The 23,540-nt window shown below is 44.2% G+C and overlaps 1 protein-coding gene across 9 annotated transcripts in view; it reads left to right on the top strand.

Annotated features, from left to right (window-relative positions):
* Positions 1-23,540, top strand: part of NAV2 (neuron navigator 2) — a 779,302-nt gene that overhangs the window by 463,133 nt on the left and 292,629 nt on the right. The gene's annotated exons all lie outside the window — the stretch shown is intronic.

The raw sequence follows: 23,540 nt of genomic DNA, 5'->3' as shown, positions 1-23,540 counted from the left end.
GTGAATTAGAAAAAGCAATGCTAGAGACCCTCCTTTTTGGGGAACACTTAAGCCTCGCTGTCCCACTCACCATATAATAGATTTTCTAAATATTAAGAAGTAACTTGGGTGTCAATGAAATGCCCCTCTTTCCTCTTTCAGAGATAATTATCTATATATCTCTATGTAGAGTGTGATATAATAGCTAACCCTGCCTGGGCATCAGAATCCTCTTGAGACCCTTGAAGGGAAAAGAAAAATAGGCATCCAAACCTACTGACTCGCACGCTTCAAATATGAGGCCCAGGCATCTGTGTTTCTTAAAAGCTCCCCCAGGGACTCTGATGCACAGCTAGAACTGAGACTAGTCATGTAACCAGCATATGGGGCAAATGTGATGTGTGGATTGCGGACAAAGCCCATGGAGTTTTCCTGCCATGGGGGTAAAGGCGTTAGCAACCTATGGCCTTTCTGTTCATTCATAGAAAGTCCCATGGTCATGATAATTTGCAAAGATAGTTTCACATGACGAATTAGAATATCCCTTCCACAATACAAACCAAAGCTCCAAACTGGAATTCTGGTCAGAACCCTGATGGAGGAGAGTGAAAACAGCCGGCCTCCTCCACCCTCACCTTCCTGCTCCACCCCCACCTTCCTGCTCCACCCCCAGGGAGCTACACAGAAGACAAAGATGCTTATTTAGATGCTGCCTTCTTGAGCTGGTTTCCTGCTCTGCTAAAAGCTGGGCCTTTCTTTTTTGGGGCACATTTAGGGTCCCTTTTTAGAACCCAAAATGCACTTATGTGCACACTCTCTCCAATGAGACATTTGAATTCCTTGCCCCAATGGTGGGGGCTGCAGGCCAATCCCAGCCTGGAACCATCCCTTGGTGCTACCACTGAACCATCAGCCATGCTCTTCTCTCTCCCTCTAGATTCTCAGGGCAGGAGTCAGGCCCCAGGCCACAGCATCCCTAACTGCAGGGATATCCACCACAGGCTCCCCAGTGACCCCACTGAAGTTCTCACCCACCCACTAGGTTTGATTGGGTGAGCAAAGGATGTGCTCATAGCAGTGTTCTCCAATGATAACCTCCTCTCAGAAAATTCTCTCTCTACATGTTCACCTGTTTTTCTATCCTCCATCTGATACAGCAGGAAAAGTCATGAAACTGACTCTTTGATCCTTGAAATTCTGCATTTTGCATATTTGTCCTGGGCTTGCTTACTTTGGTAACCACTAACTGTGGTATTGGTGCCTCAGCTTAAGCCAACTTATGAGTAGCCACTCTGTCATGCTGAATTACCTTCATAGTGGCAGGTGGCTGTCAGGTGAGATGAGCTTGGTATTGAGACTGGCTATGAGTCCTTAAGCAAGTGTTTTAACCTCTCTTAAAAACAGGACTAGTCACAGAAACTAATTCTAAGATTGTGAGGATTAAATGTGGCAAACACATATAAAGGGCTTAGTGTGTGGCACATAGGAAGTGCTCAGTGGTACCCATTATCCAGCCTCAGTTCCGCTAAAACTCCAGCCATCTTAGCTGCCCTCCTTAAAACTTCATTCACTGAGGGGCACCAGCTGGAGAGGGGTTGCATCACCACTCCATGGGGGAACACTCCTCTAGCTCAGTCAGCTCCTGACTAGGAGCTGTCAGAAGCCACCAAGGAAAGGTTCCATTCAGAACTGAGCACAAAAGCGGGGTCACTAGAGCTAACTGAATTAAGCAAGTTATCAGGCAGTAGAAAATGCAGTTAGATTTGCATCCTTGAAGCAGATGGCCTGCACAAAATGATTAAATTAGTTTTATTAAGTTTGGAGGAATTAATTTATCACTTTATTATTTTTTCTTTTATTTATTAAAAAAAGAAGAGATGTGAGTTTGTTATCTCTGGCAAAAGAGATTTATAGCAAGTTTATCTGCTAGTGGAAAACAAGAGTTACGGTAGGACCTTAAAAAACAATTGTCTTTTTATTGTCTATTAATAGTCGGTACAATTATGTAGAATGTGGCCCAGAGAATAGAAATGCTGCCACCTATTGCTGGTAAAACCTGGCTTATGTTTCCAATCATATGGGGGATATTTTTTTCCCCTTAGAAATAAATCTTCACTTCATGGGTTATTGAGTATTTAATTCATTTTGGAGACATTTTTATGCTACTGGTGTTCTTAGGATCTGATGTTTTCTAGTTTATTGATTATTAATTACAATGTCTCGCATCAAGTAAACTTGAGGGAACCTCTGGCATTTTTGAGTCCTTCTTTTAATGGTGAGGAAGAACCAAATGCAGAATCTTTATCTAAGAACAAATGGGAGCTTTTGAGTTAGAGCTCAGGGTTGTTAACTGGAGATTCCCAATACTTATTGTTTGGGCACAAATAGTTCTTTCATGGCCCTTTTGAATGGATCAAAGCAAAACCTGGAGTTTTGAATGGCTTCTTTTTTGTTAAGTCCTTTTATCCTGAACAGTTACTAATGAGTATTCTAGGAAATTCATGCATGCAGGAAGAATTTCTTGTACATAATAACTAGGGCATAAACTTTATATTCACATACCCATGTGTGTTGTTTGTGTGTTTACACACACATGAGAGTTTCTGAAATTTTCTGATCTCAAATCAAACATCAGGCTAGCATTCTGCCCTTGAAATGGCTAAATCCATATGTTATCCATGGAGGATTAAGAATTGGATTTTCAAACCTGGTTGCACAACATAGTCAACTATGGAGCTTTGTAATTGTTCTTTTTTAAAAAATAAACTTTAAGACTAGATTTAATTTTACAGAAAATTTGATAGTACAGAAATTTGCCATATACCCCACCCATTATTAACAACTAATATTCACATATTAGTTAGTGAACCCATGAACCCACACTGAAATATTATCAGCTAAAGTCCATACTCTATTCTGATTTCCTTAGTTTTTACCTAATGACCTTTATCCGTTTCAGGATCCCATCCAGGATACTACATTTCATTTAGCTCTCATGCATCCTTAGACTTCTCTGGGCTTGACAGCTTCTCAGACTTGCCTTGTTTTTGATGCTCCTAATGGTTTTGAAAAGTTATAGTTAGATATTTTGTAGAATGGACATCATCACTATTGCCCCCCAGTTGGGATTTGTCTGATGCTTTTCCCCTAATTAGACTGAAGTTGTAGGTTTTGGAGAGGAAGACCACAGAGGTAAAGTGACATTTTTCATCCCATCCTATCAGGGTCATGCTATCAACATGACTTGCTAATGTTTATGTTAACCTCAATCACCTGGCTGAGATAGTGTTTGGCTGGTATCCTCACTGTAAGTTACTCTTTCCCTCTTTTCCATGTTTTACTCTTTGTGCAGCCCACACTTAACCTTGAGAGCAGAACATCTACCTACTTTATTTGAAATTCTATTTACATGGAAGATTTTTCTATTCTATTTATTTAGTCAATCATTTCTTTATGGCAGTATCAATTATTTCACACTTTGAGTTATAATCCAATACTACTTTATTTTGTTGCTTAAATTATTTTGAGCTTGGTCAGCTTTGGCCATTGGGAGCTCTTTCAGTTGGCTCCTGTGTCACTTTGACATACTCCATCATTGTGTTTTGGAGTGCGGATATATGCCTACATTTTGGCACTATACTGTGCTCCAGGCTTATTTTAAATACTTCCTGCCCCAGTCCAAGAATCATTTCTCCAAGGATCCCTGGTTCTTTTGGTTGGAGAATGCTATTAGAAACCAAGATCAGGGGCTAGATCTGCTTGTTGCTACTGGGCTGTTGTTATTTTTAGAACTTTTCAGCTGAAAGAACAAGGATATGTACACGTATCTACAAACATCCTATCTAGATTCCTTTACACTGACATGCTGTATAGATCAGTATGTAATTTATACTGATAAACTATACTATAGTTTAGCTTATAAACTGAAAGCAGTTTTTAGTTTCTATAGAGTCTTCAATTCTAATCCATTACCACATGGCTCATCCTAGCCTTCCATCTTTGTTCATCTGTAAGCTTTCACTCCAACAGTGAGAACATCCTGTGAAGCTTGTTAGTAAACACACCTGGGCCTGGGCCTTATGGCCTGAGGTTGAGGTAGATGCCCACCTGGGATTTTGGCATCTGTATTTTGATAAGCTCTGCACAGATCGAACTCTCCCAATATAGGCTGTCACGATGCCATGTATTTCTCCTTTGTACCTTTTGTCACTGTTTCCTTTTGGCATCTTTTTATAATATCTTTATTTGACATCCTTATTTGATTAATATCTGTCAACTCCCTCAAGACAATAGGCTCTGTGTCAGTTTTGCTCATCATTCTGTCCTCAGAAAGGGTTCATTGTAGGTATTTATTAAATATTTGTTGAATGAATGGGTGGAATGACACACAGCAACACTGAGGAGGAAGAGAAAAATGTGTGTGACTTATCGAACTCTTCCTACATGCTAAACGGCTGTCTAGTTGCTTTCTAAATATTGTCCAGTTCAGGGATTTGAATCAGGTCCGGCTGACACCAGAATCCACACCCTTTCTGTTGTGGAGTTCCTGCTGGTAGGAAGCCTCTTGTCTTCTGCTTTGCATGTCATGGGCTTTCCTACTGGACTGGATGGAGCTGTGTGGGTGGCCCAGGAGGAGGTCAGAGGGGGATAAACAGCAGCACCCATTTAGAGTGTCACCCAGGCCCCATTAGGAAATTGACTCCAATTTGGTTTGGGAAGGGGGGTGTTTTTTCCTGCCTTTTCATGCTCACAATGAAGGTGACATTGATTTACAAATCAGTGGGTTGGAGCAGGGAAGGGAGGCTTCTATGGGTGGAAAAGATCAATTAAATGATTATCCCAGCTGCCACACACTAATGCCTTTCTTACTGAGTTTCAAAATCAGGAAGCAGAAGGTTACCACATTTAGCCTTTTACAGGAAATCTAATTGCCAACCTTGTGGTGCCAAGGTTTATTAGATTGGGAAGAGTTGCTCTTAGTGGCTGGCAGTTTCTGGCATGACAGAAAGCTTTCCACTGGCCACCTGGAATTGTAAATGACTGTCTCCTCTTCCTTTTTGTGTGCTTTTGCTAAAGTTTTATGCATATAGCCTTTTGTGATTTTTATCTTTTTGTGATTTTTATCTGGATTCTAGAGGGATGGGACTTAAGCTTGGTGAGCAGTCAAAAAAAATATTTATTCAATTCCTACTATGTGCTATGCCCTGGTCTAGTGGCTGAGAACTGCAGTGGTGAGCAAAACAGATTCACGTTGTCTTTAGAATCCTTTGTCTGGACTGGTCTTCCTATGGCTTAGTGGTTCCCAGACTGTAGTGTGCATGAGGACCGCCAGAATGCTTGTTCAAACCCAGTCTGCTGATTAGTTTTTCCATCGCCTTTCCATGGTCCTGTCCACATTGAAAAAAGGCAATCTCAAGAGCAGACCAGAATTCAGTCCAGCAAGCAACTCTTGCACAAATTGCACGGCTAAGCTGCCACCCCCACAATTTCTGATTCAGTAGGCCTGGAATGGGGCCTGATAATCTGCATTTATGATGAGTTCCCAGGCCATGCTAATGCTGCTGGTCTGGGAGGGAGAACCACTCCCTGAGCCTTTGCATGGTTGCTCTCTTCTTATCAGTTGGGTCTCTAATCAAATATTACCTGCTTAGAGAGGCCATTCTTGATTTCCCAACCACATTATCCCTCCACTCCTGACCATTCACTCTCTAATGCATCTTCATAGCATTTATTATTCTCTAATATTAGTTTGCTTATTTTTTATTACCATTTTGTCTCTCTCTCCTACCTCTCATCCTCAATAGAATAAAGCCTCATGAGAGCACTTCCTTAGACACTGTTGAATCCTCTGAGATTATCAGAGTACCAGAGTATGTGCTCAATAAATACCTGAATGAATTAAATAATTACAAGTGTAATAAGTCATATGAAGGAAAGACCTAAGATGCCTTGGTAGTGTAACAGGTAGATCTAAGGTGGAGCAAAGACATTGCATTTCATCCTACTTGGAGCAGTTTCTAGATGTGGCCTTAATGTCTAATTTAAACACTGCATACCAGAGTTTTGTCTTCAAAGTTACAAGCTGTGGGATTTGTTTGCAATCATAGCAGGCCACTCTGGATTTGTTTAGTTTTTCCATCGCCTTTCTATAGTCCTGTCCACGATGAAAAAAGGCAATCTTAAGAGGAGACCAGAATTCAGTCCAGCAAGCAACTCTTGCACAAATTGCATCGTGAAGTTGCCAGGCCCCTATCTCTGAGCTTGGCAGGAGGCACGGCCTGAAATGTACTTCTTCTAATAACCTTCCACCTGGAGCCTATACTCATTCCCTTGTTGGAATCTGGAATCCGGCACCCATGCCAATGTCTCGGTAGCCTTTTCGTAACCTCTACAAAGCTGAATGAAGGCTCAAACTCTTCTTTGCAGGAGTGAGACCTTTCGATGAAACATGCAGATTCCTCTCCTGCACTGGCCTTTTAGAGAAATGTAAGGGCAGGCACTGTTGTTTTTTCTTTTCAACAGAGTCAAGCAAAAGATGAGGCACATGGAGGCACCACGCGACTAAAACCTCTGAGGATGATTGTCAAAACCCCACTGGAGGAGTTGGAAAGCATGTAAGGTTTTGCTCTTGTGTGGCCTCAGCAGCCACTGCCTGGTTCAAGTGAAGTTTGCACAGTCCCTTGGCCTAGAGCTTCATGCCCAGCTTTTGCCAAGCATGGGCCAAGTGGGGGAACGATTCCCCAGGTTTGTTTGCCTGGGGCAGCCAAAGAAACGGTGATTTATTTCCCGAGTGTGTCATGAAAATGTAAGCACCGAGAGTTGGATTATTTTGGAGGGTGAGAATTTGATGGGGGAGATGGAGATGGAAGAATTGCAGCAGTTTGGAGTCAGGGCTGGGGGCCAGAGTGCTGCCCAGTGGGTTGGGGTAACATAAGCTGCCGCTATTCAGGAGGTGGCCTGTGTAAGAAAATCTGACCACAGCGGGTGCGTGACTTCAGCTAAAATTAACCTTGGAGGCTTCACACGCTTCCACAGTGCTTTGAACTAGACACCCCCAGAGAGGGCACGGGACGTTGACTGCTGAGGACTGCGCTGCTGCTGTGGGTTGAGCCATGCCTGTAAGCATCAACTTATGGGTTCCCACTCGGGGTCAAAGTCGGGATTCCTGTGACCATTATAAAGTGGTAAGCAACCTCCAGGGATGTTGGCAGGGTCTCTGGGGAGAGACAATGAAATTTATTTGAATTGGACTTGTGTTTAGAGATGGTTTCAATTTATTTTCTATGCAGAGCAGAGACCACGAGCCCTCCAAGCAGGACTTTCATTTGTGGAAAGCTAGAAGAGCTAACTGCCACATTTGTGCTGCTTTTTTGTTTCGTATATCCGCCCAGGGTGAGGGCTGGGTGGTGTATTTTTAGAGCAGGTAGAGAAAGATCTGTCTGGACATTGTTGGTGGCCTGAGAAAATACAACTGCATAAACCAAAGGCCAAGCTGAGGAAGCTGAAATTGGGAAGGTCCTGGATGTCAACAGGTGTGGCAGGTTTCAGTTGTTTTCTTAATTGTGGGCCTCAGCAGGTGCAAAAGAGTTGGAGGAGATGTCAGGGAGTACTCCTGAGGGCTTCATTGAAGGAGGGACTTGCTTGGGAGAAACTGGAAACAATTTCCTGTTCAGTGAGACCCAGGGATGTCCTGGGAAGGGCCCACTGCCCTCTCCCTCCCCTGGCCAGGGCGACCTGAATGGGATCTTTTAAGCTGGAAGGCATCTGTACCCATGGCTTTCCACTTGCCGCCGAGAATCCATTTGGGAGCATGCATTCACAGAGCAAAAAGGCAAGATGCATTTTTCTTCCTTTATGCCTCCTTAACCTTCAGACAGTTACTGTAACTCAGGGGCTAATGGCAGTCCTGGTGCCTGCAGCTGTGTGGCGCTCTGGTTTTACAATCAGAATGGCCAGTTTTTTGTTTGTTTGTTTTGAGAGAGCGGATCTCACTATGTTGCCCAGGCTGGTCTTGAACTCCTGAGCTTAAGCAATCCTCCTGCCTCAGCCTTCTGGAGCAGCTGGGACTCCAGACTTGAGCCACCGTGCCCAGGTAGAATGGTCACTTTGATGTGGTCAGAGGCCATGGCTTTATGACAGAGAGAGAACCTTCTTAGTCAATTCTTCTTGCAAAAATGCTGTAGTTTACCCTCCCCTCCTAAAACTGATCCTTCTCCCCTACATATCTAACCCAACTTCCTAGGCAACATTAGCATTATTAGGTCGTTTGGCAGGGGCTTATTTTCTAGGAAAGAGTGTGCTTCTCTTATCTGCTTAATGCTTACTGTATACAGCTGACCTTGGAGTGATCTGTTATAAAAACGTTTAAACCCCCAAAGCATTTGCTTTGGTGAGCAGATATTCTGTATGGCCCTTTATGTACAAAGATATGAATGATGTGGGTATGAAAGGTGTAGGGAAAAAAATCCCTGCATGAAGATATGTTTTCACACAGTTTTGAGGTCATTTTCCATGTGAGCCACTTTACTGAGTCCTCTATTTGATATCCTTTTGTTCCTTCATCCTCTGGGTGTGTGGCTTATTAAAGGTGGAAGGCTGCTGGGATATCGGACATGTGTGTCGTTTGCTCTAGATGTGTAGTACTACCCAGGCCAAGCACAATTAATGGGGATGTCCCTGAGTTATCATTATTATTTTTAACTCCTGGGGTCTAGGCTCACTGCCCTGTGGAAGAGATTTCTTTTGAGGTAGAATGTTAAAAATAGACATTTCAATAGGAGGCAGCTGTGGTATGTGGTTCTGAAGTTGGATGAACACATCTTATATGCCTGCATGGGAATTTCCATCCCCTGCTGGACCTGGGTGATTAGACATAGAATTCAAATTCCCATCTTCATAGGAACACAAGGCTCCTTCCAGTTCCATCCTAGAACTTCTTCTTCATCGTGGTCATCTGAATGACCTGGCCTGATTTTTGTAACTGCCTTGTGGCATAAAGATGACTGGACTGAGTTGGAATACTTGGTCTGTTAGCTGGACAGATGCTAACCTTGTCCAGCTGGTATCTCACTGGCTTCATCCATGCAATGGGGAGAATGCAAGCTGCCACCGCCCATGTTTCCCAGGATTGTTGTGAGGCTCAGATTGGATTGTGTTTACGAAAGAACTTTATAAATGGTAAGTAAGCACTGTAGATGGGAGGTAGAGACAGCACTGTTGTTAGGACTTTATTATTCTTGAGATGAATCAATCAGGGCCTTATTCCAGGACTTTGGAGAATAAATAGTATCTTTGTGCAAATTGTTCTTTTGTGCTCTGGGTCAGGTTGTCCCCTGGGTAGGGGAGACACCCCTTCTTTCCTAGGTGCCAGCTTGGTGTTTGGTAGTCTTCGTAGCAAACGCCTAGTATAATAAAAATAATGAACATGAAAAACCCGAGATGCCCCCAGGCCTGAGAGCTCTGACATCTGGGCTGGAGAAGGGCCCGGGGCACAATGGTCATTTCCACTGTGGCCAAGTCTCTTGGCCATGGAGTTACTGAGAAAGGAATGAGGCTCCCAAATGGGGAAGGAGCAGGCAAGCACGTTCCTAGGGCCGGGCAGCACCAGCCACTGCTGGGAATTGCCTGCCTTCCAGAGTTTTTTAAAGCCTTTGCTACACAACTTTCCCACAAATGACACAACAGTCTTTGCCAGATTCTGTGCCTCTCTGCCCAACGGGCTGGAGGGCCATGGCCATTTATGAGAATGTCAGATCTTCTCTAGTCCCTCTGTACCTTCCTTCACCCCTTCATCCCTCTGTCCCTTACCCCTCCCTGAGTACTTCTGCAAGTGTGCTCATAGGTGCTTCACATTTTTTTCCTCATTCAATTCTTCATCTAAGTTGGTGCAGTAGATGCTATTACAATCTCCACTTCACAGATGAAGAAGCTGCTCTTGAAGAGTTTAAGTGACTTGCCTGGACTTGGATACATTAGCAGAAAATTCAGGGAAGTTAACGGTTATAGAATAACATCAACACAGAATATCCGCTCTCCTAAGCAAATGCTTCCAGGGTTTAAACATTTTGCAATTGATCATTCCAAGGTCAGTGCTTTATGGTCCATTGTTTATGGTTGGCATCATTATGTAAAAATATGTAAATATACATATAATATTTATTATTCATAAACAAAATATAATTTTCAGGCCCTTCCACCTCCCTCTTTCTCCAGGTGAAACCAGAGGAGGCTCCCACCACCTTTTTTTTTCCCCTCTGTGCCTTCTGTCACAGCCCCTTATGCAGAAAAAGGAACTCCACCTGGAGCCCTCTCTGGATCTACTTCTCCCAGATTAATCAGTCTGCTGTGTAATCTTTCAGGAGACCTGACCCCTCGTCTCCCAGGGGAAATCCTTAAACTGCTCACCACCCCACTGCTCAGGTTTCTTGGGTAAGAAACATCCTCAAATAATCACCATGAGTGTACACAGTTTGCCTTTGGTGTTGGGAATTTTAATAAGCAATGTACACCTTATATAGCCACTCACCTGCCCTGGTCTGAGTGGCCCTAAGAAAACAAAAACAAAACAACAAAACAAAAATCCTTTACCATTAAAAAAAAAAAAATCTCCCAGGCTTTCCAGAGTGATTACATATCCTCACATCAGTCTCCTGGGGTTAAAGCATTTAGGATCCCATTGGAAATGTAAATGTTTTTTGGGAACCGTGACTCACCTTTCTCTGCCAGAGCCGTGTGCCTGGGACCTAGCAAGCCCTGATGGAATGGAATGTGGGTCAGGTGAGTTATGATCCCCAAGTCAGGCAGAGACAGTTAGGTCCAGTGTCTGGGAATGGGGGAACACCTGGAGCGGGGCTTTTCGGACACCTCAGTGGGTGATGAGGTCCGAGTTGGGGGAGGAAGGGACTGGGCAAATTGAGGATGGTCAGTGTTTGGGAGACCAGTGCCAAAACCAAAGACACTCATGTGAAAGGAGGGATGGGGTGGCCAAGAGGGCCTTTGAGCCAGCAGTCCTTGAGCAGGTGCTCTGTAACAAGCACGCTGAGAGGTCCTGCAAAGGGAAACCTTGAGCTCATGCTCTACCCACTTGGCCCTGTAAATAAAGCCAGGTCACTCTCTTAATGGGGAGTAACTGAACCTTGGCTCCAGCTCAGTTGCTCCTGTCCCTTCACCTACTAGGAAGCGGAACTTGGCACCTCTTGTCCTTTCTGAGAAGGATTCCACTTGCCCTAGAAAGCACCAGTAAGAATACAGATTGCATTGGAGATCTCCAAGGGGAGAGTTCAGATCATATTCAGTCTCCCTAAAGGCCCCTCGATCTCATCTCCAAGCCTTCTCGCCCACCCAGATAGCCTCTCTGCACCCCACAGGCTTCCCAGCTCCAGATTTTACCTCTCTCCCTGAATTCCCTTTTTTTCATGCAAAGCATTTTAGCACAGTCTACTGTCCCCTAAATTTGCATACTCTTACCCATCATTCTACAAAACAAAGAGATTTCCAGTTTGGGGGAGGGGTAGGGGTAAGGAAGGAAAATAATAACTCATATGTTTTTTCCTGTCCCACCTATGTGATTTAGAGATTTTTCTTTTTTTTTTAACTCCGTCTCACCTGTCTATACTCAGTGATGTTTAACAGTTGGCTCTCCAAGGAGAAAAGCCTGATAGGTAGTACTTGTCAATTACCAAAAAATGGTGTAAATCCTTCTACCAAGACTGATTTTAATTTACCCACTCTGAGCTGGGAAGAGATGTACAGTAGTGCATTTTTATATAGTATTTCCCTCATACAGATATAATAGGTGTAAATAATCTCATGACCATAAACGATAGTAAAATACAGTAAAATAATTAGAAAGTGATGAGTTTTAAATATTTACTATCACTTTAAAAATATAATTTTAAGTTTATATAATTTAATTATTAAAATAGTGGCTGTAGTTAACAATCAGCTCCAAAATTTGCTGAAAATGTTGCAACCAACTCTCTTGAGCCAGTCCATGCCTGCCCTGGCATACCACTGTATGTGTGTATCTTTGAAAGTAGCACTTTAGCATCCACTGTCCGGTGGGTCCTACTACCAAGCTACTGAAATTGTCTCATGGCAGTGTTACTTACCAGTGCCTGCTGTGGGCCTTTTGCTATGACTGGTCTAAAAGCTACGTGAAATGTGTTGGTTTTATGGACTTTATAATCTAGGCAGTGAAGGGGAACATACTCATTCATCTGTCCCACCCATTAGTCCATCTGTCTATTTGTGCATCCCCCACCATTTAATCATTCATCTCTTTTTTTCCACCCACTCATCCACACTTCTATCCATCTGAACATTCACCAGTCTGTTTACCCAGATCTTCCTCCCTCCCTTCCTCCATCCATTTTTCCGTTCTTCCAGTCATCCATCTACCCACCCACCAGTAAATCAATGAGTGCTTGTTTATCACGCTCCTGTAGTGAGTCAGGTGTTGTGCTCATGTTTTAAATATGTATAAAACTTCTTCTCTACTCTATAGAAGCTCCTGATTGAAAGAGACGTGAGTAGTTACAACAGCCAGGATAAAGGCAGATGCAAAGTGCTTTCAGAGGTGAGAAGAAGAAATGAGTAATTCTGTTAGGAGTAGGCAAGCAGGTTGGGAATGGCTTTACGGGGACTGACATTTACTTTGCTTTTCAGGTTTCAAGTGGGCATTTCCTAGGTGGTGGGGGAAGGGCACCCTAGGCAGAGAGGGCAGCATGTGAAAAGGCACAGAGGCTGGGGAGCCTGTCCTACAGGGGTGTTTTAATTGCCTTCTCTGAACTCCCAGTTCACACAGAAGCCTGGCAGGCAGGATTGGCTTCTAGGAGAAGGGGGCATTCTGCTAAGTGGAGGGGACCAGGGAGGCACATGGGACCAGAGAACCTGCCCATAGGGGCTGAGGGTTAGAGTAGCATGGAACTGTGGTGTGAGGGATGCCACCAGCTGATAAACTTGAAGGCATTTTTTAGGGACATGGAGATGACGGAAATAACGAAAGGAAACTAACAGTAAAGGCACCACCTATGTGCTAAGCACTTTACAAACATTGAGTCCTCACAATAGATACAGTAGTCTTTACAACAGATAATAGAGTATTATCCCATTTTACAAATGTGAAAACTGAGGCTTAGAGAGTGGTGGATTGCCCAAAGCCACAAAGCCTTGGCGTAGTCTGTGTCCAAACATGTGCAGAGTTCTGCAGATCTAATCTCTCATTCTATCCCCTCAACAATCCTGAGATGTTAAGCAACCTGTCAGACGTCACCCAGGACTCCAAGGTCTTGGCTGGGCATGATAAGGCCAGATGTCCTAGGGAGCCTGTGCCTAGAAGGTGGAGCTGAGGTGTTTGGCTGGATGAGGGCAGGTGACAGTCCCTTTATCTGCAGTCTGCAGGTAAGAGGAGCTATGGAAGTTTGAACAACTGGATGGAGGCTACGACTTAAAAGGTCAGTTTGTGACCAGACCAGAGAGAGGCCTTGTAGTGGCCCAGGTTCTCACTGCTCACTTAGGTGTGGCTGCCCTGCCAGGCAGTGGCACTGATTGATGTCTGCTGTCAATAAGTGTGCTTGCAGCTGCTCCCAAGCCTTTCTGCAAGGGCCTGATTGCCATCATACCAGAGGAAGCACTTGGAAGGAGAATGCATCTGATTAGTCAGTAACTAATGAACTCAGGGAGAATAAACACTTGAAAAATTCCTAGCGGGGCTCTGACATTTGGCTTTCTGGCAGCTAGTAGACATTGTGGTTAAAAGTTGTTCAGATCTGGGTTCTAAGGTTGGAGAGGGTGGGAGGAAGTGCTGTAGAAACGGACTCAATTTTGTTCTGAAGTGACCAGTAAGAATTCCAGTTTTCAGCCTCACTTGGACTTATTTGATTTTCCAGGGAGTTTCCAGGGAGACCTGGAGACATATTTTGCCATGATGAGAGGTGGCAGCCGTGAGGCTGGTCAGCTTGGGTCAGATGGAGCCTCACCTTTTATTAGTTGTGTGATCCTGTGCACCTTAACCTCTTAGAGCCTGTTTTCCAGTATGTAAAATGGGGCTGATCATCCATTCAACAACTGTTTAGTGAACACCTACTATGTGACAAGGACTACTCTAAATGTTTGGTCCTGGCCTATTGGAGCTGTTACTCCAATAAGTGAGAAAGTGTAGATGAGATCACAGGTACAAAACACCTGGCACACAGTAGACAGAAGCACAGACTTCCTAGCACATAGCGGGTAGTGATCAAATGAGGAAATGAATAGGAAAGTACTTTCTATCATGTGAAGTATGAAATGGGGCATTGAGAGGAAGATTGAGGGCCGGGCACGGTGGCTTACGCCTGTAATCCCAGCACTTTGGGAGGCCGAGGCGGGCAAATCACGAGGTCAGAAGATTGAGACCATCCTGGCTAACACGGTGAAACCCCGTCTCTACTAAAAATATAAAAAATTAGCCAGGCGTGGTGGCAGGCACCTGTAGTCCCAGCTACTTGGGAGGCTGAGGCAAGAGAATGGTGTGAACCCGCGAGGCAGAGCTTGCAGTGAGCTGAGATTGCGCCACTGCACTCCAGCCTGGGCGACAGAGCGAGACTCCGTCTCAAAAAAAAAAAGAGGAAGCTCGTAGGCACTGAATGTGGGTTATCCTGAGGTGTGGATGAAGCAGGCACCTACACCCTCATCCTTAAAATATCACCTGTTTCTCCCAGCACGTTCACCAGCCTGGTTTATTTTTTTTTAAAGGCGTAGTTTCAAAACCTCTGGAGGTGCTGTGTACACCCACCTGTGGCTTGTTCATGTTCCCAACAGACAATGCCACCATTGTGTGGCTGTGGTGCCATTCCCAGGCATGACCCAGTGTCTGCTGCTGCATGGGGTCCCAGACCAGCCTTGCACACCACAGACTGGAAGAACTGGGAGACTTTGCCCCTGAGTGTTTCCCTACTTGGATACAGTCCTGCAATGGTAACTCATGTTATATTGGCATTTTTGTTTTTTACTACAGTGAGATTGTTGTGAAACTATGTTTGCTTTGTGCTTTGGTGACATGGGAAAGTGTCAGCTCCCATCTTGGGTCTGTTAGTCCTGAGTGACAAGTGGCCAGCCCTGTTCCCAGGGACAGGGGAAACACTGTGATGGATATTATGCAATATGCCTTTCCCTCTCTCTCTGCTTTTTCCACACTGCTGTAGCACTTGACCTTCTGTGGCTAGTGGTTTCTGTGTGGGCCCCTCAGTGTAGCGTCATTAGGAGCCAGTTATTGCCTTCAAACCCTGCATACTTGTCACATAACATTGGGAAAGTCACTTTACCTCTTTGAGCCTCAGTTTCCTCATCTGTAAGATGGGGAAAATAATATCTCCCTCACAGGTGGGTTGGAAACTGAAGGAATCCCTTGTTTGTAAAGTGTTCACATTGCATGGCATCATCTTCATGGTAATTATAATCACAGCTAACCTGTTGAGCCCTTGCCGTGTTTCAGGCATTGGTAGATTATCTCATTTCAATTTCACAGTAACCAGAATGGGTGATCCATTTTACAGATGAGACAACTGAGTCTCAGATAGGGTAATTCTGGGCAAGTTACTAAAACTATCAGGAAATGGTTGGAGCATGTTTGGAACTAAATTATCTGACTCTAAGAAGTGTTCTCTTAATCATTTCACCATAGACATTTGGCAGATGGTAGTTACTATCCTACATAAGACTGGAGCAAGCATTGCCCCCCGCACAGGTAGATGCTCAGGCAATGTTTGCTTCATGCACCAAGGCATGCATGCAGCTCTAAAGCTACTTAACTTTGCCTCCACCTATTTGACTATTGTAAGGCAGTGGTTTTTAATCCCAAGGTGGGGGCTACATTAAAAGGAGGATACATTAAACCGTTATGGAGAGAGGAAAGTGGGAAAAAGCCACCAGCTAATTTCGGTTTCCTCATCCCATGCAGCTAAAAGGTTATGTGGACATGCGGTTGATACCTGTGGGGATGGGCATCATACTCCTTGCTAGATGCTGCAGATGCAGGAATGAATGTGTCACCAGCTTAGCTCTTGATAACAAATGGTGCATTTCGATTTTCTTAAAATTGTGAACAATTGAATAAGCGGTGACATTCTTTGTGGTGTTCAAGGACAGGATGAACACTCTACTATTGTTGCAAAATCATTTTTTATACTCCAGAGCATTCAGAACTAAACCATTTAACCACATACTTCTCAGTCTTAGAAATGACATTGTGTTGGTTAGGTGTGGTGGCTCACGCCTGTAATCCCAGCACTTTGGGAGGCTGAGGAGGGCGATCACTTGAGGCCAGGAGTTTGAGACCAGCCAGGCCAACATGGTGAAACCCCATCTCTACTAAAAATACAAAAATTAGCTGGACATGGTTGTGCACACCTTTAATCCCAGCTACTTGGGAGGCTGTGGCAGGAGAATCACTTGAACCCAGGAGATGGAGGTTGCAGTGAGCCAAGATCACGCCCCTGCACTCCAGCCTGGGAGACAGAGTAAGACTGTCTCAAAAAGAAAACAAGAAAGGCATTATATTGATGACATTACCAAAGTCTAGAGTGAGGCTTCTTGAATTGGGGCCAAACAGTAGCATTCCCCTTACAATCAATCCACTGGAAATGCCTCAGACGCTAAACGACTGGTTTACTTTAATCATTAGTCTCCACATTGGCATTTCCTTCTAAGAAATACAGTTTGCTCTGTTTCTCCTGGAGCTGCTAACCTGATGCCATCTGCCTCTGGATCCATCAGGCTGCCTGGCATATCCATCTGCATTTATAGTTTGGTTGCTAAGGCTCCATTCTAGCACTTTCAGTGCAGTTGTTTTGCAGAATTTTTCTTGGGTTCTTTAGTGCTACCCTGCTTCATTTGAGGGCTAATTGCAGTATAAACTTAGCAGTGTTATTATCCCCTTTGGCTTAACATGGTACAATTATTATCAGTTTTTGTTATTACAACTAATGATTAGGTTCTTTACTTGAATTGATCTGTCAAAATGTTCGCTTTTGGATTTCAGCCTGTTTGATGTGAAATGATGTGGAGTTATAAGCAAACAAATGACGCACTCCTTAAAATTCTGTCAGGGGGAATAAAGTGAATCAAAATGAATTCATCGTTTAGCTGTCTTAGCTTTCCTTCCCCTTTTATCTTGTCAAGCCTTTGACAGCAGCTTCTCTCCCTCACAGAGCAGTTCTGGAGCACTGAGTTTCTGGTTAGAAGGGATGGGCAGAGGGGTACGTCTGCAAGATGGAGTGATTGGAGCAAGAGGATGGCTGGACTCATTCTTGGGTACTAGTGTCAAAGGATCCTAGAGACTTTCTCATGAAATGACTTGATGATTTAGAATTGGAATTGGGGATGGGATGGTGGTTTTGTTCTATCCTGCTGTTCTTTGTCCTATCAGTTTCTACTGAAACTTCACAGCTATCCACCTGGGGGCAAACCAGGATGAAGAATCAATGGGCTCCTGGGGAAAAAGCAACAGCAGCCCTCAATTTTCCATCATTTTAGGGAATGAAAGGCTTTGGAGAAAACAATTCTGGATAGCTGAGGCTCAGACAGGAAGCCTGCTTGCTTTAAGCCGTTACTCAAAATCTTGAGCCTTTACTCAAAACACACATTGCTCTGTTTTTGCTGAATTGCTGGACCTGATGAAATCTATCTTTGACGACTAAAGAAATTATGTTTATTTTTCAAGGGTACCCCTTGGAAGAATGATTTTCCTTGCATGAGCTACTGAAACAGCAAGTGAAGGAGATGTGGCTGAATTTATGTCCATGATTAGCATGGCCTATGAACACTGATTTAAAAAATAAATCTAGGTGTTTTCTTGATTCACTTCAAAAAGTTGAGAGCTGGGGACAGGGAGGGAAGGGAGAGGAAACTCCAGATAATTAATGATCCTTGTTAAATGGTTTCTGATTAATGAGCCTGAGCTATGAAGTGATTTATTTTCCCTGCTCCCTGCTCTTTTTAATCAATAAAGAGATTCTGGTTGGAGGATTTGCTGAGAGCCCACATTATGTAAGTCTCAAGTGTAATCGGTTTCCCAAGATTTGCCCTTTTTCTTCATGTTCAGCTCTACCTGGAGACCACTTACCAGCCTCCTGCCGTGGGCCAGCCCCTGTGAGGCACTACCAGGAGTGCAGAGATGGGTGAGTGGGAGTGGAAAGGTGGTGCCAGCATACACGTTCTCTACATCTGCTATATCACAGGCAGCTGAGGTTTGGGTCAGGGAATTAAGAGGGACTTAATGGGGGATGGGCATTGGAATTAAGCTGGGTGAGATGGCCTCAGGCAGCAGAGGCACCTGGGCAGAGGGGATAGACTGAGTTCAGAGAGAGGTAAGTGTGGGGTGTGTCCGGTTTTCCTGAGGGTTATCGTATTATTACTACTGAGCATGTGGTATGTGTAGGTGTATCATTTCATTTGGTCCTTATAACATAGACTGGCAGACTTTCTGTGAAGAGCTGGAAGTCAGTACTTGAGGTTTTGTGGGCCACAGGTCTCCGGTCACAACTGCTAGGCTTTGCTTTGTAGCACGAAAGCAACCAGAGACCATAAATGGATGAGTCTGTGTCCCGATACCTGTCCCGAGGTTGTTGACCACCTATTTGTTTACATAAATAGAGGTGGTCAGCTAGAACTGGCCCGGGTTGCAGTTTGCCAGCCACTGCCTTATAATATGTTTGATATAATCCCTGTTTTATGGAGGATAAAACCGAAGAACAGAAAGATTAGTAGAAACTAACATTGCCCAGGGCCAAGGGCCAGCTTGACTAGGTCAGATTCCAAAGGCTGCATTCTTCCACACACGCTGCCTCCCCTTCAAAGGCTGGAGGACATTCTGGAGTAGAACAGATGGATGATAAGGCTGCCTTGACCGAAGTGTGAAGAGTTTGCCTTTATTTTTTTATTTTTATTTTTTTATTTTAAAAAATTGTTTGAAGAAGTTTAAAAACAGGCATGCTTAATTAGCATAATACTGAATGACAGCCAGTCACAAACTGAATTTTTAAAGTGGGAAGTGTTTGCTCCTGGTGTGGTGTGCCTGCCTGTAATCTGGGAATCCCAGCATTTTGCGAGGCCCAGGCCTAGGAGGGAGGATCCTTTGTTGTATGAGTTCCACAAGCCTAGGTAGTATAGCGGAATCCCGTCTCTACCAAGGGGAGGGTGGGGAGGGAGAGGAGGGAATCAACAATGAGCTGGGTGTGTTGGCACCATCTGTAGTCCCAGCTACTCGGGAGGCTGAAGCAGGATGATCATTTGAGTCAGGGAAGCTGGCTGAGTTCAAAGCTGCAGTGAGCTTTCATTACCCCACTGCACCCCAGCCTGGGAGACAGAGTGAGACCTTGACTCTTAAAAACAATTTTTTAAGGGGGGGATGATATAAAATAGATACAAAATTTACCATTTTAACCATTTTTCACATATACAATTTAGTGGCATTAAGTACATTCATGTAACAAATGGTATATAACCATCACCATTATTTATCTCCAGAACTTTTTCAACATCCCAAACCAAAACTCTGTACCCATAAAACTTCCCTTTCCTCCCTCTGACCAGACCCTTTTAACCCCTATTCTACTTTGTCTCTATGAATTTGATTCTTGTAGGTACCTCTGTAAGTGGAAACATGCAATATTGTCCTTTTGTATCTGGCTTATTTCACTTAGAATTACGTTTTCAAGGTTCATTCATGTTGTAACATGTTTCAGAATTTCATTCCTTTTTCAGGCTGGAGTGCAATGATGCATGATGGCTCACGGCAGCCTTGACCTCCAGGGCTCAGGTGATCCTCCCACATCAGCCTCCTCAGTAGCTGTGACTATGGGCACGTGCCATCACACCCGGCTAATTTTTTGTGTTTTTTGTAGGGAGGGGGTTTCACCACATTGCCCAGGATTGTCTTGAACTCCTGGGCTCAAGCTTGCCTTTAATTCAGTGGGAAGTGGGGAGCCATTGATGATTTTTTGAACGGGTAATTAGATTAGAGCTGCGCCCTAGGAAAGTTTGTTTGGCATTGATGTGTAGGTAAATTAAAGTTGAGAGAAGAGCTCTTGTTTCAGAATGAGAAGTTCACTTTGGCAGAGCCGTTTCCAACCACTCTATCTTGTAGAAGTTCTTGTGAGTGTACCTGATACTTGTGTGGCCTCACCGTGGCTCTGCAATCGCAGTGTGTGTGTATGTGCACTTGTTGAAATAAGTTTAACCTTGGCTTCTTGCTGTGTTGTGCAAACTCACAAAGAAGGCTAGTTGTAGAGACAGTATGTCTATTTTAAAGAATCTTAATCATCTAAGAAGGGATGAGCTGAGGCACCAGCATCTCATCCCACTCAGCTGAGCCCTTGCTGATGTTCACTTCTCACTCAGCTGATGTTTTAGGCGCACGTGGCTTTAAACTGTAAACTTCATGGTCCCTCCCACGTGGCTGAGGAAATCCCTCCAGGGTTTGAGAGAGCAGTGTGGTGTATCCCCTAGTTAGGGAAGGAAGCCTTGCTTTATATACCAGCCTGGCCGGTTTCTGACTTGTTTTTCTTTTACACTCTGCCATACTTTGTTATTCCAGGTAGGGGATATTCCAGACTCTTGAAATTTGGCTGTGAGAAGGGGAAGAAATCCTTAAGTCATTTGTATCCTGGAGATTCAGGGTGGAGGCTGTGGCTGATTTTGTTATGCCCATTTCATGAAGCTGTTAGTAAAATTTTTTATTATTAACTTTTATTTACTGAACACTTAGCATGTGCCAGATTCTGTGACCTTTGTATGTATGAGCTCATTTCATCTTCATAATACCAATGATGTAGGTATCATTATCTTGCAAATGACAACACTTAGGCCAGAGGGCACAGAGGGAATTGATAGCATAGAAGCTAAGATTAAAGCAACTCTGTCAGTTCCAGAGCACGCCTCTTTATTACTCTCCTCCCCAATTGCCTTCACTTCCTGAGCCCCAGCATGGGTCAGGACAGGCACTTCCATACAGTGCCACTCTGAGTCTTCACATCGACCTTCTGAAGCAGGCCTTATTGTACTCATTTTACAGGTGAGTAAACTGAAGCCCAGAAAAGTAGAGTCACTTATCCAAAGGCATTCAGATAGCAAGGGAAAGATCTAGGTTTGGGTTTCGATTACTTTTAAAATCTGGGACCAGGTGTGGTGGCTCATGCCTGTAATCCTAGCACTTTGGGAGGCTGGGGTGGGCAGATCACGAGGCCAGGAATTAGAGACCAGCCTGGCCAACATGGTGAAGCCTCGTCTCTACTAAAAATACAAAAATTAGCCAGGCGTGGTGGTGTGCACCTGTAATCCCAGCTAGTTGGGAGGCTGAGGCAGGAGAATTTCTTGAACCCGGGAGGCGGAGGTTGCAGTGAGACAAGATCACGCCACTGCACTCCAGCCTGGGCGACAGAACGAGACTCTGTCTAGGGAAAAAATAAATAAAAATAAAATAAATTCTTTCACTGAGAACATAATAGAGACATGAACCTAGAGTCAGTAGGAGGATGCCACGGAAGATGAATAACTCGATCAACATTCATATTTGTATTCAGGGAGGCATTGTAGAATGTCAAAGGGATTGTAAAATAGGTTAGTCTGGGCTCAAATCCTGGCTCTGCCACTTATTTGTGACCTTGGACAGGTTATTTTACCTTTCTGCTCTTCAGTTTTCTCCTCTGAAAAGTGGACACAATAATAACTTCTGCCACATAGAATGAGGATTGACTGAGTTAACGTGTGTAAAATGTTTATGTCAGTGCCTGGCATGTAGTAGGCACTGTATGTTAGTTGGATTTATTAAGCTCCTTCTCTGCATAAAGCACTCTTTCAAATGTGCTCTTGTAAGTACTTGGCATACATCATTAAACAAAACAGACCCAAATCCCTACTCTTGTGGAGCCTACAGAACCGGGACCAGAACCCATGTCTGCCTCTTTTCCTTTTAATGTTTATTTTCCTTCCTCTCTCCCTCTTAATTTTCTTTAATGATCTTTTAAATTTCAAGTTGGCTATTGTCATTACAAAGGCGATGGTCTACTTCCTGAGCCTTCTTTGTGCTTATAAAATTGAAAATACTCTTGCTTTACTGGATTGTTGGTCTCTGACAACTGGAGAGTCACGAGGAAGGAGACTAGCATGGATTTAAGGATTGGATCCTTGGGCTGTGTTGTGAAATAGAAGGACACTGTGGGTGTACCTTTGCAGTGGAAGACAGAGCTTCTAGGTGGGTGGGTGGTGGACAGGTGTTACAGCTCTCATCTCTTCAGGAACCAGAAGATGCAGCTCCACCTCATCCCTTCCTGGTATGAGGCCCTCATGGTCCCCAGGTGGAGTAGCCAGAGATGCTGTCTCCTTAGAAGGTCTCTGCTTGGCAAATCTGACCCCGGCTCCTGTTCCCATTCCAGGAGTGTTGGTGGGGGGTGGGGGTGGGGGGATGACCATTGTGTGAGATTACACTGGGAAAGGCATTTGGAAGAACAGGATGGAGGGTGAGGATGAGACCATATGCTGCTCTGGGAGTCACATGGATCCTCGGAGCAGGCCTACTGGTTGAGGTAGAATGATCACCTTCATAATTTTGGTGGAGACATCATGGAATTAGTACTTGAGCCTGTTGCCACTAACCAGTTGAGGCAGGACATTCTCTTTTTGACCAATCATTTGTTCCTATCCATCTGAAAAAAAGAGGTGCTGATACCCTAAGGCCTACATGTTCACATATACACTCTTCTGCAAACTCACAAGTCCATGCATGGAACTTGGCACTCAAAATCAGAAGGTTTTTTGTTTTGTTTTTGGCTTTGATGGTTGGGGAGAAAATTTTCAGGCAAGAGTTTTCTTGTGCTTGTTGGCCCGTTTGGAAAGAAAATATTCTTCTTTCCTGACCACTCTGTGACCAGGAAGAGCAGGTCAGATATGTTCCCCAAGGGGGTCTGCTCTCCTGATTCCATGGGTCAGCCAGTCTTTGCCTTCTAAAATGCTGCACACAACAGTGTTGTGTTTAAATATGTTGGAATTTGCTGGGTTTTGTTCACAGAATCCCAACAGTGAAAATGATGCCTGGCTTTTAAATTAAACCGATTAAATTTGAGATTATTGTGAGGCCATAAATAACTTCACTCACACAAGAGTAATTGAAGGGGCTCTGTTTTCATACTTGGCTTCTTTTCAAGGGACCCAGGCTCCTGAGAACTCAGAATAGCTCAATAGCCCTCCTTACCCTGAAATGGCCCATTAAGAGATGCCTGTTGGGTGGTAACCTCCCCATACGTTTCTCAATAAAGAGAAAAAGATGGGAAGGGGTGGGGGAGACTTTGCTTGCATCTAGAGTCGCAGCCTCTCAAAGCTGCAGCCTCTCAAAGCCGTCTGGAGCAGACTGTTTAGTTCTGTGTCCCCTGTCTCATTCAGCCCTCTGCATGTTTTGAAGCTTTCTTTAGTTTTTCCCTGAATCTTGACGGCAGTTCTCTCAATAGGCTAAGGCCCAGCTATGGTTAGCTGAATGCGTGATCAGCACAATGCACTGAATTTTAATGGTGCTGGCTGGCCCCGAAAGCTCA

The sequence above is a fragment of the Pongo pygmaeus genome, chromosome 9 (assembly GCF_028885625.2).
Source record: "Pongo pygmaeus isolate AG05252 chromosome 9, NHGRI_mPonPyg2-v2.0_pri, whole genome shotgun sequence".
In the NCBI taxonomy this organism is placed as follows: domain Eukaryota; kingdom Metazoa; phylum Chordata; class Mammalia; order Primates; family Hominidae; genus Pongo; species Pongo pygmaeus.
This window is presented reverse-complemented; position numbering and strand designations above follow the sequence as displayed.